We start from the raw sequence: 13,754 nt of genomic DNA on the forward strand, positions 1-13,754 counted from the left end.
TGCTGCTCCTGCTTCCTTGAAGAAGAAGGGGCAGCCTGGCATCAACCAGCACCGTTCCTCCACATGTAGAACATGCAGCAAAAAGGTGATGGCCACTGACTGTGCACAAGGAGGTTCAGGTGGGATATCAAGGGAGGTGTCCCCAAATGGTGGTGCCCTGGCAAAACCCTCCTTGGCTGCTTCTCCAAAGGACACCCTGCAGAGTCCACATTTCAGGATGTTCAGGGTGGGATCCCGCCGCAAGCCCTAGTTCTGCTGTGTGCCGTTGGGGAGCAGGGACTAAGCTTGCCTGTGGCCTTCTTCCAGGGTTGGAAGGACGCTTGATCTCTGCCTCCAGGCTGAGCTCCTGGAGGATGTCCCCAGGAGCAGTGAAAGGTGGAGAAGCCTTGAGGAGGCTGCAAGGTTCTCCCCCCCCTCGCCTTCCATGGACTACTCCACTGCGGCTGGGCCGGTGGGGCAGGTTGCGGAGCAGGCAAGGGCAGGCTCTCCCCTTGGAAGGTACTGGTTCCCCATGGATGGAGAGTGCCATCTACTGAAATGCAGCTCCCAGCAGCACCCTGGGGTTCCAGCAGCACACCCAGGTCAGGTTTGCTGCTCAAAGTGCCCTTGTCCATGGTGGCTGGTCCCTTGTGTCAGTCCTAGAGGTCAGGGAGCTGTGCCAAATGTTGATGAGCCCCACAGGGTGCACTTTAGGGATAGGCAGGGAGCCTGTGCAGGAGCTGTATGCATGGGCATAGACTGAGTCTCTCTGTGGCATCTGCCCTGAGCTAGACCTTATTTTCCATGGGCTGGTGGCACAGTGGGGAAGAGACGGGCTGATGGTATGCTGCCCCGTTCTTGCTGGCAGAAATGGACGCAGCAGGAGCCAAGCTGGTCCTCCCTGTGGCTTGATCCTCTTTTTGTTAGCTCCAAAAACTTTCAGTGCCCGACAGCACCCAGCACAGGTGACATTGGTGAGAACTTTTTTTCCCCTCTGGTCTCTGTCTGTGTCTGTGGAATACGGCACCACAGACACAGCGGAGGGGCATTTTCTGTCAGTCTGTCTCTCATCTCAAAGGCTCATCTCCATCAAACTTCCTAGGGATGAAGATTGTGGCTGTATTTCCTGATGTGGAGGAACATATCATCTGGCTACTTGCAGCCACAGGGCCAGCCCTGGCAAGGACCTGATGTCTTGAGGCAGCAGTTCGGCACCTCCTGCTCTGTGGTGAATCCCTGAAAATTTTGCTGACTTGGCAGCTGCTGGGATCTTCTGGTCTCCTCACAGCCCATGGTCTGGCGCCTTGAGATGACAGAAAACGAAAGATGTGCCCAGAATGTGAAATCACACTTTGTCAGCTCTAGTTTGTGCTGAGAGCCCCCAGATTGGCAGAGCATTTTAATTGTATTTCCTTCTGCTCTGACCCCAGGGAACAAGGTGAAAAGCCACCCTGCCCTTGCCCCGGAGGGGGCAGCCAGCACACATCCCATCCCTTCCCCAGCCATGCTGTGGCAATCAAGAGTGTAAGCAGGGACTCAAGGAGGCAAAGCGACATCGATGCTGACAGCTGCTGGGCCTTGGCGGAGCACTCTCAGCCATGGTGTCTTCCAGAAGAGTAAACTGAGAGCTCATTATTCACTCTCTTTACTTTTGATAAAAACCCCAAGAAATGCGTGAAGGGAAGGAAGTATCTGAAATACCTGCCCATTAATTTTCTTCACTGACATCAAACGTTTATTTTGCAAGGGCGGGCACAGCTGACCTGGGTGTTTGAACATGAGTTATCCTTTCTCATCCATCCCACTGAGAACAGGTGGAAAAGGGTAATGACTCAAACCAGAGTGATGTCTGTCCGGGCAGCTCACCAGACTTTCACTTCACTTGTGATCTGCAGACGCCAGTATCTTCTGCTATCAGCAGCTCCCTCGTAGGCAGGGAGGGAGCTTTGAAGTGAGGCATGTGTGACTCTGGTTCCTGCTGATGTAAGTCAAGATTACTGCAATAAAGAGGATGTATATGTGTAGTCAGGGTAGTGGGGAGAAGGGAAGGGCAAAGGCACAGATTCTGCCTCTCTGGCAATGAGTACAGATGTTGCTAGGCCCCCAGAGACGCCAGCGTTCAGGTGGCTGTGAATCCCTGCCCCGGGAGCCCTCAGCGGATAATGGTTTTCTAAGATGGTGACATTCTCCCTGTGCTCCACTCCTTTCCCTGAGACTTAGGCTGAAGCAGGGATTGTGTGAGCAAAGCCTGTCCAGAAAGGGAATATTTATGCACGTGAGCTGCATGAGCTCTGCACCCTGGGGAAGTCTGCCTGGTGCCATGTGTTTTCAGCCACTCTGCATTTGACCACAAAATCTTTTGGAGCTTATCTAAAGAGAAAACCAAAAAGGATGGAATCTGCTGGCCCCCATGTTGACAAGATCTCAATTTCTCTCTCATTTATATCAACACAAATGACAAACAGCCCCTCTGAAAATCTAAGGGGTACCTTCTTGGCCAACGTAAACTCCGGCAACCCTGAGCATCCTGCTTAGTCTGATGAAACATTGAGTAGTGCCAAAGAGTTTAATGCTACCAAATCACAGCAGGAAGCTTTTACGCTTGCTCCCCATGGGCTTTCATGAATGGCAGTGGGGGACACCAGGCGTGATCATTTGTAAAATATTGAAGGCCATGTCGTGGCTCCTGCTGGAGCCTCCTGGAGCCTGATTGCTCACTGGCACTAGATGCAGCTGAGCAGGACATGCCGGGCTCAGTTTGGCTTTGGTGGTGGGAAAAGTGTTGCAGGCCTACCCGGGACAGTGGCCCTGCCACGTGCTGGGAGTTTTTTTGGGAAGTTGCCCACTGTTAGCACACTGCCCTGGGCTTTGACAGTTCTATTTTCCACAGAGAACGAACCAGCTCTCATTGGACCAAACACATCCTCCAGGCTCACCCACTCCTTTTTGTGCAATGGCTTAATTTGCAAATGCTCAGGAGGCAGTTCCTGACCCCAGCAGTAATTTTAACGGCCTGAAGCTGGGAGCTGTGTGAAGCAATACTGGATTTACACTAGAATGGGGAGCTGTCCTTCAGCTAACAATCTTCTCCTCTAATACCATGTTCCTGAAAATTGCTGCCCTTTGTTCCATTTCCTCAGGCAATCTGCAGAAACCTCCCCTAGGACTCTCTGGTCAGGGAAGGCTCATGCCCTACCCATGTGCCCCCTGAGGCAGGCCACCCACGGTGCCTCAATGCAAAACCACTCTCCTGATGAGGAATCCCTAAAGGACCCAAAGCCGAGCTCAGCTGTTGAAGTCAGTGCCATTACACTGCTTTACCTGGCCCTTTACCTTCCATATGATAGTGTTTCACCTGCACTGCAATGTTATTTGATAAATTCAGCATACCACGTTATTGTTAGACAGGCAGAATCATCAGATCAGTTCTCTATAATGTTTCCAGGATTACAGCCTAGCACAGTCTCTATAGAGGAGAACACCCAGCTCGTTGCTGTCCCAAGGTGTATGTAGCTACTGGATCATTCTACAACTGCTCCAAAAGTGCTCAATCTAAAAAGAAGAGAAAAAAACCCATTTAAATGTGGAACTGTACTCAAGGTAGCCAAAGCTGCATGAGTGATGCTCATTAAGTTCTCGTGGTCTCCCAGCTCAATCAAAGGATACACTCAGCTTTGAGCACGTGTAATTATGAGTTTAGCGTGGCTGTTGGAAAAATTACATCTTTACTTGTGAAAATAAAGGCTTTTTTTTGCTCTAGCATCATCGAAATTATAATGAGCCAGAGCAAAAATCTTCATGTTAAAAAAGCCTCCGCAAAACAAAATGCCACTGCAGGGTGGTTTTAAAAGCTGAAACATGGTTACTTGTAGTGCCTGAAACTTTAGCTGTGAATCTTCTGCTTTCTTCATTCCGTGCCACTTTTGTGCCTACTGTATTGAAGTGACTTGCTGTAGGACACAGATTGGTTTGAATTACCACATGCTGCCTGCAACCTCTTGTTAAGGAGCACTGCTTGCTGCAATCAGGGAAAAGACTGCAGCTACTTCTAACAGCAGGGACAATCTTTTATAGGCACAAGGCAAGGAGAACTTCCTTGAGGTGGTCTCATTGAGATGAAACGGCAACAATTTGGGGCTAATTTTAAGGATCCTCTAAGAAAGTCTGGCTGCCCTAAAGCATGTTTGTGTCAATGGAAGCTGCAGCAGCTAGTTTGACTAGCCAAGTTTGCTATATATCCCTTTCCTCACCTTAGTGGCTTGGGTATGAAGTCATCTTGGAGATGCTTATCACAACTCATTTGAAATCACATAGCATGTGAGTAAATTATACGGTACAACACATTTGGAGGGATTGCAGCCTCACATGAGGACTCAGAACATGTGACAGAAATAGTATGATGTTTTCCTTCTGTGTTGCACATTGTTTCCAATAGCACCCAGAGTGATAAAGAGACAAAGCACGTGTGAGGTTTGTTTGGGATTTTTCTCCTGCAAGTGCAGGTAAAGTCTTGGCAATTTATTTTACCTTTCTTGCAAAAATGTCGTTTTCAACCTGGTTCCCAAGTTGCACAGCTGGCGAGGCAGATAAACACACACAGGTAAGCAGAGCATGGATGTTCTCCTGCATGGGAGGGTTTCATCTCAGCAGGAAAACCATGTGAGCTGCCTGGGTCCATCCCCTGAAGGAACCCAGGGAAACCCTCTCAGCCAAGAAGGGTCCTCTCCCATCCAAATGGAATGAGTTTTTGTCTCGACTGCTTTGTAAAGACACACAGAGCCTGTGGCATGGGAGAGAGGCTGCCCTTTTGTTGCTGTGTGCCTGTTTCTGCTCTCCACTGCATTTGTTGGTTTGTTGGCACTCAAGTCCTATTGCCTAATGAGAGACTCAAACAGAACTTTTAGAAATAAGCTCATGCCCCTGCTCTCACATTCACTGCGGTCACCGCGGGTCATGCTCTCTGTCCGTCTCTGGCCTGATGGCAAGTGGATCTAGAGCCCCTGACTCTCTCAGATGAACAAAGGCTGGATGAGGCAAAGATCAAACCCAGTCCCAATATGGGCAAACTGAGCAGAAATAGTCCACAAGGAAGTTGTGCACCCTTTGCTGTTGTTCCAAGTCGTGTGCAGGTTTGCGTTGCTGAGCTGCCAGCAACTGGAGCAGAGCAAAGGCTCTTTGGCATACACGAGACTCAGTACTTCCCCTGACGGGCACGGTTTTCCTCCTGATTCACCCTCCTGTCAGGAAGAGGAGGGCATCTGGTACCGCCTTACCACAGCTGAGTTTTTGCCTAGTGCCTTCCCATCTGTGCATCAGGTGGTAAATTTTCTTTACCTACTTGAAGTCATTTCTATGTGAAGAAACAATGAATCACAAAGAGAAGCCTACAGCAATTAGAAACTCCTTTCCTCTCACCTTTGCCAAAGCTAGATTTTTTCCCCTAGAACAAAGCCCAAGCAAGCCTTCCTACGCACAACAATGATTACGTAGATCACTCTGGATTTTGGGTTTTTTTTCACAGGCTGTGAGCAAGCAGAGCTCAGGAGAACACTCCATTTCATGAGCATGTTTGTTATGCTTCCTTGGAAATCCCATTGTTTGCTGGTAGTGCCTGCTTTTGGCTACAAGTGCTGTGCCCTCGTGATGTCACTGCCTTTAACTGTGCCAAGGTGCCAGGAAGTAAGCATCAAATTTGGCAAACCATACAGGTGCTGCTGGAATAAGTCAGTCATGGCAGTTTGGGCATTCATTTCCATGTGCTCAAGTGGGATCAGCGAGTGAATTCTTTGCATGGCTGCTCCCAGTCCCAGCGAAACCTCCGCAGGCAGTGTACCTCGTGTCCCCTCTTCCCTGCATGCTGCGTGTCCCTGGCAGGCTGAAGCTTGGGGCCAGTACTTTCCCAGGAGAGGACTGCTGAGACACACTGTATGAGTAAGGTCTCGTTTGCATAATGATTGCACACTCATGCTGTGAAGGAGGTTTCCTTGGCTCAGTCTCATTTCCTTCCGTAGGTAGGCTTACCTTCATGTAGAAAAAATCCTATTCTTGAAGTCCTTGGACAGAAACCAGTTTACACTGGCACGCCATGATGCCATCGTGGCATGTTTGGGTCCGCCCAAGTCTGACTGCACTCTGCCCCTCTGAAGCAAAACGGAGTCTCTTCCTTGCATGGATGTTGGTGTTCCGCTCCATGAGCTGTGCTTTGCTGATAGGAGCTCTCATTCCACTCCTAAAAGGCTTTTCAACATCAACTAGCGTCTTCTTGGCTCCTCCTCTCCTTGTGGGCATCACCCAGGAGGTTTCAGCAGGAGCAGAGGTCTGTTTTGAATGGGGAAGGAGGAACCTGGAGGTGTCCAACACAAGGCTGAGTGCTTTGGTCTCTACCACCCAAGGCTTTCCTTGTACTGGAGAGCTCAGCTCTGTTCCCTTTTCACTGTGAGAGGAAACTCAGCTACAGCAGGTGAATTACACTGGTTTTGGGCTTGTGCGGGAACTAGTGCTGGAGAGCAGGTGCTGAGTGGAGATCCTGGTAGTGAGAGGGATTTGTAATGAAGTCAGCTGCCTGTCAGGTAGAGATAGTTATCTCTATTCCCTCTCACCTGGGTGATACTATTCTGAGTTACAGAACAGCAGATTTGATTTGTCTGCCACAGGGACTCTGTTAATGTACAAGCTTCTGGTGACAGGATTTGTGCTCCTCTGCCCCCATGCAGTGTCTTCTGAAACCTTTATTCAAGATTTATCCGCTTCACTGGTGATGAACGACCTCGTTCACTCTTAATTCCAGAAAGCTATTCCCAAGCTTGCGCAAGTTGCCTGGAACTAACGTGTTTCTATATAGAAAGAGAGAAAATTCAATGGTGTTTGTCTACACTCAAATTATTTTAGGATTTAAAGACATATTGTCTTAACAGGTGTGAAATAGGCCCCTGTGCAGCCAGGAAGCCATTTCCCCCTGACATTAACAGAGTGGCAGCAAATAAAATTTTAAAAACACATTGGAAAGAAAGAGACAAGCCAAAAAATTGCACAAGACTTTATAGGAAAATTCAGAAATGGCTACACAGTACCAATTCAAGAGTCACATTTCAAGTACCCTGACCTCTGTGAATGCCAGACTCCTCGCTTTGCAGGTGTTGGGTGCTGCATGTTAAGCCACACAGTAATCAAACACATTAGATGTTTTGGAAGAAACTGAAAGGAGGTGAGCCAAGGCTTCTCAGGGCCCTACTGACCTACAACAATATGCAGCCGTACACTCAACTTTAGAAATGCCTCTGCAAAAGCAATTTTCACACAGGCTCTGTCCTATCCCTACTGCTAAATGCAGAGTCAACGTTTTTCCGTGCCTGAGGAGGCAGAGCTGTTGCTCCGATGTCCTTAGCCCTGCTGCCTGGTTGCTCTTCCCCAAGGCTCGACCCTAGGTCTCTGCACAGCTTTTCAGATGGACTGGGGTTTGGCTGTCGGTTCGCTGCTTGTGGCTGCCAGGCACTGTGTACCCTACCACACCTTCCCTGTGCTCTGCGGCACTGCTAGACTAGCTGCCATAGAATCATAGAACCATGGAATGGTAGGGGTTGGAAGGGACCCTGTCCCTTTGCTGGCCATCCCAGGAGCAGTGAGTGGGGCATAAAGGCAGCCTCTCCACCACCCTTGAGCGCCGGTGCTGGAAATGGTGACTCCTTGCTGCACAGCAGGGAAAAATCTGCAAGGGAGACAGACAAGTAAAGCATGACTTCATCAGTGAGGAGAGGGGAGTCCAAGGGATGGCTTTCTCTCTGCACTCCACACTAAGAGAGCCAAAAACTGCACAAGTGCCATTTCCTTGCCATCCATGACTGTCAAGTTGCCACCCCAGCAATCAGAGATCTTGCTATGCTGGGTGTCCATCGGTGGGCTAAACACATCAGGGCTGAGGTCACTGCCAAGTCCCTGGGAGGACATGGTGACTTGTCAGATCATGAGCTTGAGCAGCTTGTTTTGAAGTTGATGAATTAATAGGAAGGGCGGCTGTGGGTGAACAAAATCCGTCCTATCACTTGGCATCTCTTCCAGCCTCCGCCAAAGGCAAGCCAAGGTCCGGGGTACCCACGGCTGCAAGGGACAGGGCTGACAACATACTCTGTGGCTGCATGGCTCCTTGGCAGCTGATGCCAGCATTTGGTTTGGGAAGAAGGGATGGCTTTGCTGGTAACTATCGGGAAACCGAGCCTTGCAGTAATGATCACCCCAAGGACAGCATGCACAAGGAGCGGTGAGAGTCTTCTAGAGATGCTATCCATTTCAGATCAGTACTGACCAAAGCCACATGTCTGCCCCTTTGGAGAAGTCTGGCTTTCCAGCTTCCATTTCTGTTCCAAAGCAGGCCATTATACCAAAATGCCAGCCGTATTCTTTTCCATGTTTGGGTTGGCAATGCTCCAAATTTTGCATCAAGAAAATGTTGAAAGCCTTGATTTCCACTTTTTTATCCATATAAAAATAGCAGGTTTTGTAAGCTCAGAACATTCTCTGCATGTTTTCAGGATGAGCACAAAGCGCTGCTTTCCCACAGGAAACTTCCGAGCTAACTCCCCACGCAGGACATGGCAGGGAGGTTGCACTTCCACCTTCCTCTTCAGTTGCACTGAGATGATACCAGAGCCCCACACAGGGCTGTGTGGGATGACGTTCATGATGCCCCATGCAAAGAAATGTGGATCTGGAGTGGAGGAATGCAGTCTTGGAGGTGACCACTAGGTGGGAATGAAAGCAGGGCCAGAGGTGTCATGGGGCACTGAGCCCTTCAGGAGCACTGGCCCAGGAAGGGATGGGGTTTTTTAACTCTGCTTGGTGTGAGCTCATTGGAACAACACAACTTGAGGGAGTTGCAAAAAAATACACGACCAAGTTTTGACTGTCTGAAATTAAATATTCCAGTTCAGTTATCCCAGGGGAAAGGAAAACTAAATAGATGGATATATTGGGAGAAAAAACAATCCTAAGTCACATTACTTGTCTGTTTCACAACCTGTATTTTCCACCAGAAAATTCCTTTGCCAGTAGAACTTTTCAGCAGAAGGAGAGCCCTGCATCTCCAGCGTGAGATGCCTCCAGAAGGCAGCGGCTGAGGAGGATGAAGCCTGGGTGAAGGACTGGTACCCACAGCATGGCCTGGAACCGGGGCCCTGCTCACAGCAGCAGGAGGCTGACTGGGCACCAGCAGCCCTGACAGCAGCCTTTTCCCTGCTGAGCCTTTGCAGCTGCTGAGGGTGGGGTTGGACATACTCTTTTCTGGGGGTTCTTCCCATTTCAAAGACAAACTTGTTACTAGTGAGAATGAGAGGAGCTGGTTAGAAACCAGGCTGCCTGAAAGTGACATCTTAGACTCACACTGCTGGGGTTTCCTGCCGCTGTAACCCCAGTCTTGGTTTCTAATATTGACTGTCCTCATTTAAATGAGGCTCCCATCCTCTCAATGGGCCTTCTGCAGGGGCTGAAATTTGCTGTGCCGTGCTCCACTGTCTCCATGATGCTTGTTCTTGGCATGGGTGAGCTAAGCACGTGAGTCTCCTGAAGGAGCCGTGGGAAGCTACAGCTGCGTGGATTTTGTGAGGTATTGAGTTCTCTTGTTTCCTCTTCAACACTGTGTCTTCTTTACAGTCAAAAGTCTGACTATCTGTTCTTGCCCTCACAGAAACCCTATTCTTCCCTTATTTTTTGCCTCCTTATTGAAACTCTTCAGTCGGGTTTCCACCACTCCACTCTCAGCAGTGACCTGAAGCCTTATTCCACATGTGTGTATCCACATGGATATCCACCTCTCATCAGCTAGTCTTCTCTCCTGAAATTAACCCCTATTTCCCCACCTCAACTGCCTAAATGACAGCAATCCTGGGAGAGGCAGCTAAACTGGCTTCTCTTCCTCTGTCCCTTGCATGGCTTGTACAACTGCCTCAGCTTCCCGTTATAATGAAGAGCAGCAACAACCAGCATGACAAACCCGAATAGGAAGAGCTACCATCACAGGACCACTGACAGTGGCTCCCAGTTGGGGCTGGTGCCTGTTTGCTATTGCATCTCGTTTCCTAAATTCCTTCTGGGTTTCCCTGTCAAGAAGCTGATGCCCTCTGGTGACTGGGTCAGAAGGATCAGACTGGCTTCCATCAGGGTAGGGCAGAGAGATTTCTCAATATTTTTTGATCAGTTGTTTTAATCTCCCAGTTTGCTGGGAAAGCTTTTAATCATACAGGATGGAATTATACAATGGGAGTGTTGGAGTAATTTAGGTTTGGCTCTAGCTTTATTAAAATCATGATGACTATTTGTGCAAGACCAGACTTCTGCATTTACTTATGGAACACCTTCCATCTATCCTTTCTTCCCTCTTTCCATCTATTCATTGGTCCATCCACCCACCCATCTATCCATCCAACCATTGTTTCTTCATAGTAAACACAAAGCATGAGTGCCACTGACCCAGCCCAGACTGGCAGTGAGTGTGTGTGTGTGTGATTTGTCTTTTCAGCCCCTTTAACCTGCTCTCTCTCCTCCCTGTGCCCATCTCACAAGAAGCCCCAAGATGACGTGCCAGAGGCAGGGACTAGGACCAGTTGTCCAAATGTCCTCCACCTCTGTGATGTAATCCAAGTCCGTCATGGAGGCTTCCTCCGGCTCTTGTCAAACTTGTGACATGACCGGCTGACGCACTCCAAAGAAACCTGCTGTAGGGGACACATGACTCACAAAGGCTTGAGATTTCCAAAGCGCCTCTAGTGACATTACCGTGAAGCATGCAACAGGCAAGATGGCATCTGGAGAGAGAAAGGTCAACCTCCCAAGTTAAAAGCACTGCCCTGTCATGAGCCACAGGTGAAAAGTGTGCTAAAGGAGGCTTGGTTTTTAACTCCTGTGGTAAGGGTAATTCCAGGTTTGGCAACAGTGGGCACACCACAGACGCCAAAAAGTTTTCTCACTTGAGAAGTGATAAGGTGATACATGGCCTAGGTTACTGCGACTCTTCCAGTTCTGATCTCTTTGCAACTTTACGGCTGGCTGCTGCTTTTGGAGAGATTTCTCTTCTAATGCCCTCTTTCAAAAAGTCAGATACATGGAGGGAAATGCTAAAATCAGTAACATTTGCACAAAGGGATAACATTACGGAGAGCTTACAGGAGGCCTTACTTCAGAATAGCACTGTCCTTCCACAGAGCGCCAAGGGAGGAGTTGTTGGCATTGCTTTCTAGGTCAGACAGCCCCAGGCTTGAAAGCAAGCAGCACCTGTCCTTTGCCCAAATCCCAAGAGGCTGGAATGGGCTTTAGATAAAATTGTGGCAAAAACTTGTGGGTGAGAACTTCACAGCAGGGTTACTGACAGGGCAAGTCTGGGATGGGGCAAGTTTTCAAATGACAGGGAGAATTCAAATGAAGCACCACTGCACCTGATGAGAGATGAGGTTGCCCAGTCCCCACAGAGAGCTGCCAGCAGAAGTGTCCCAGGCAGAAGATCTGCAGAGGGCTGTGTCAGAGGCCCATGAATTTGTGAAGACACACATAGATGGCTGCATATCAGATCGGTCTCTTCAGTACCAGTGTCTAGTCCCTGTCTCTGCCTGTTTCATGTATCTACCCTGCCGTGCCACTGTTTGACACAGGCAGGGGAGACCTGCCCTGGTAGGAGTCTGTAATCCTTGTGCGGGAGGCGAAGCTGTTCAGTAAGGAAGGCTTAGGCAGGGCCACCTCGAAGGCATGCTGCAGGCACTCTCACCAGCGGAGAGTTACAGCCAAAGGTGACTCTGGCAGTGGGTGGTACGGGCAAGGAAGGGCTGCACCAGAGGGATGGAGGTGGTGCCAGCAGAAACCGTGGAAAGAATGAGGGAGGTTCACTCTCTGAGACAAATTATTTGGGGTGTGTCACCAGGACCCGGCCGCTTGGTTGCTGGACTGGCAGTCTACATCCAGCCAGCACAAGCTGTTGAGGTGGCAGGCTGGTATGTGGCCTCAAGCTTTTCAGTTGCTCAATCATGTGCAGGAGTGAGAAAAACACAGGGTCTGGAAGGGATGTTATGGGCTGGGAGTAAGATGAGAAACAGGATAGGTGGAGAAAGCCCAAGCCAAATCAAGACAGTCAGCTAAAAGTTAGGACAGAGAGAAAAGAGCAAACAAATCCTGCACAGGCCTGAGAGGGGATGATTCCGCTCAGATTTGCCTGACCCAAGTGGCTAAAGGCATGAAGAACCCTAGGCTGCTACTGTTAACTGCAGTATAAAAAGTTCTGCAAATGTAGCAATGGGCAAGTGGACCACAGTACTGCAGCAGAGAGATGCATCTTTGGCTTCCGTGGCTGCTCAGGTGCAGAGGGGCTGGCAGCCAGCAGGGATGGGATAGGGTCTGAAGCCTTTTGAACAGTGGACCTCAGACACATCGGGTCATCATTTACAAAAGGTGGGGTGAGAGAACGGGGCTGCCTTTTTTGATGCTCCTGCCAAGTGGAGCAGAGGAGGGGGAAGGACAGAGTGTGGGAGATGGAGCAGAAACGTGGCTGGGCTGCGTGTGCCTCTGGGCTCAGTCTCTCTGAGAAGTCCAGGAAAAGTTTCTGGAGAATGAACAGGGACTGGCCAGAGCAGTTCACGCACAGGCAAGGATGCCTGAGGGGGAAATAAAGGTGCGTCACCAAGTATCCTAACTGGGTCACAACAAGAATGGAAGGAGGCTCCAAGAATCAATTTTTGCCCCTTCTTCCCACTGCCAAAGGCTGCAATAACAATGAGGCTGTGGCTGGGGTTGCCATTAGCTGTCACCAGTTACCTGGCAGAACAGGTTCCTGTGTGACAGCTGGATTACAGGAGGAGAGAGGAAGTGAAAAGCAGCTAATAAGGGCCCTGTGATGCAGAGTTAACCCAGTTAACTGGGAATGACCAATGATTTCCTTCTAACCATGCTGAAGGGAGAAACAAAAGCCCAGGCAAACCAGGGAAGAATTTTTATGGACTAGACTTATTTTAAACATTGACTGACCCACACTGAGGGCTGGATAAGGACTGATCTGTAGCACTGCCAAAAATTAAACTTAAGGTTATTTCAAGAAGATGGCAGAAGGTAGCTACAGGCTATCTACACAGACCCAGCACATCGAGCATAATCCCTACAGGATAACCCAGTAGCTGAAAAAGATGGGCAAGATACCCCAAGGTCAGATCAACACAAGCTGTTTTGTGACAGACCTCAAGTTAAAACAGCAAGAGCCAGCTTGCCTACGGCCAAGAGGAGGTCCCTTTTACCCCCATGTTGCCATATTTGATCAGGAAGATTGTTCAATGCTGCTCAGTGAAGCTTTCCTCCTGAGAAGATGTGATGTGCAAAGCATCGTGTACTTTGGCTGAGCAGGCCTGGGTCATGATTGCCCTCAGCCTACTTGCAGGCCCCTGGCAGGCAGAAATGCTATTGTGACTGCAGCGTTCAGAAGCTGGTGGTGTATCTGCCAGAGAAAGACCACGAGAGCAGAGTGTTCTAGAAGGTCTGTAGCAAATGCAGCAGACTGAGCAGCACAGCAAGAAACTCCATCCCAGGCTGTAGTCTTGCCACCAGAGCTCATGTGCAGTGGCCTGGAGCATCTGGGCTCTCCTGCTGTGCAGCTGCTGGGGCCATCTATCGTGTGTATTGTCATCTGCTCAGATCACGCCTTTGTTTTGCTCCTCCTCACCTCAGGCACTCCCCCTCGGGGAGAGATGTGCAATGTGCAATGGCAGATTCTGGGCAGAGCTATTTGGTCACACCTCAGGTCTGCCTGACCACAC

The sequence above is a fragment of the Colius striatus genome, chromosome 3 (assembly GCF_028858725.1).
Source record: "Colius striatus isolate bColStr4 chromosome 3, bColStr4.1.hap1, whole genome shotgun sequence".
Classification (NCBI taxonomy): Eukaryota; Metazoa; Chordata; class Aves; order Coliiformes; family Coliidae; genus Colius; species Colius striatus.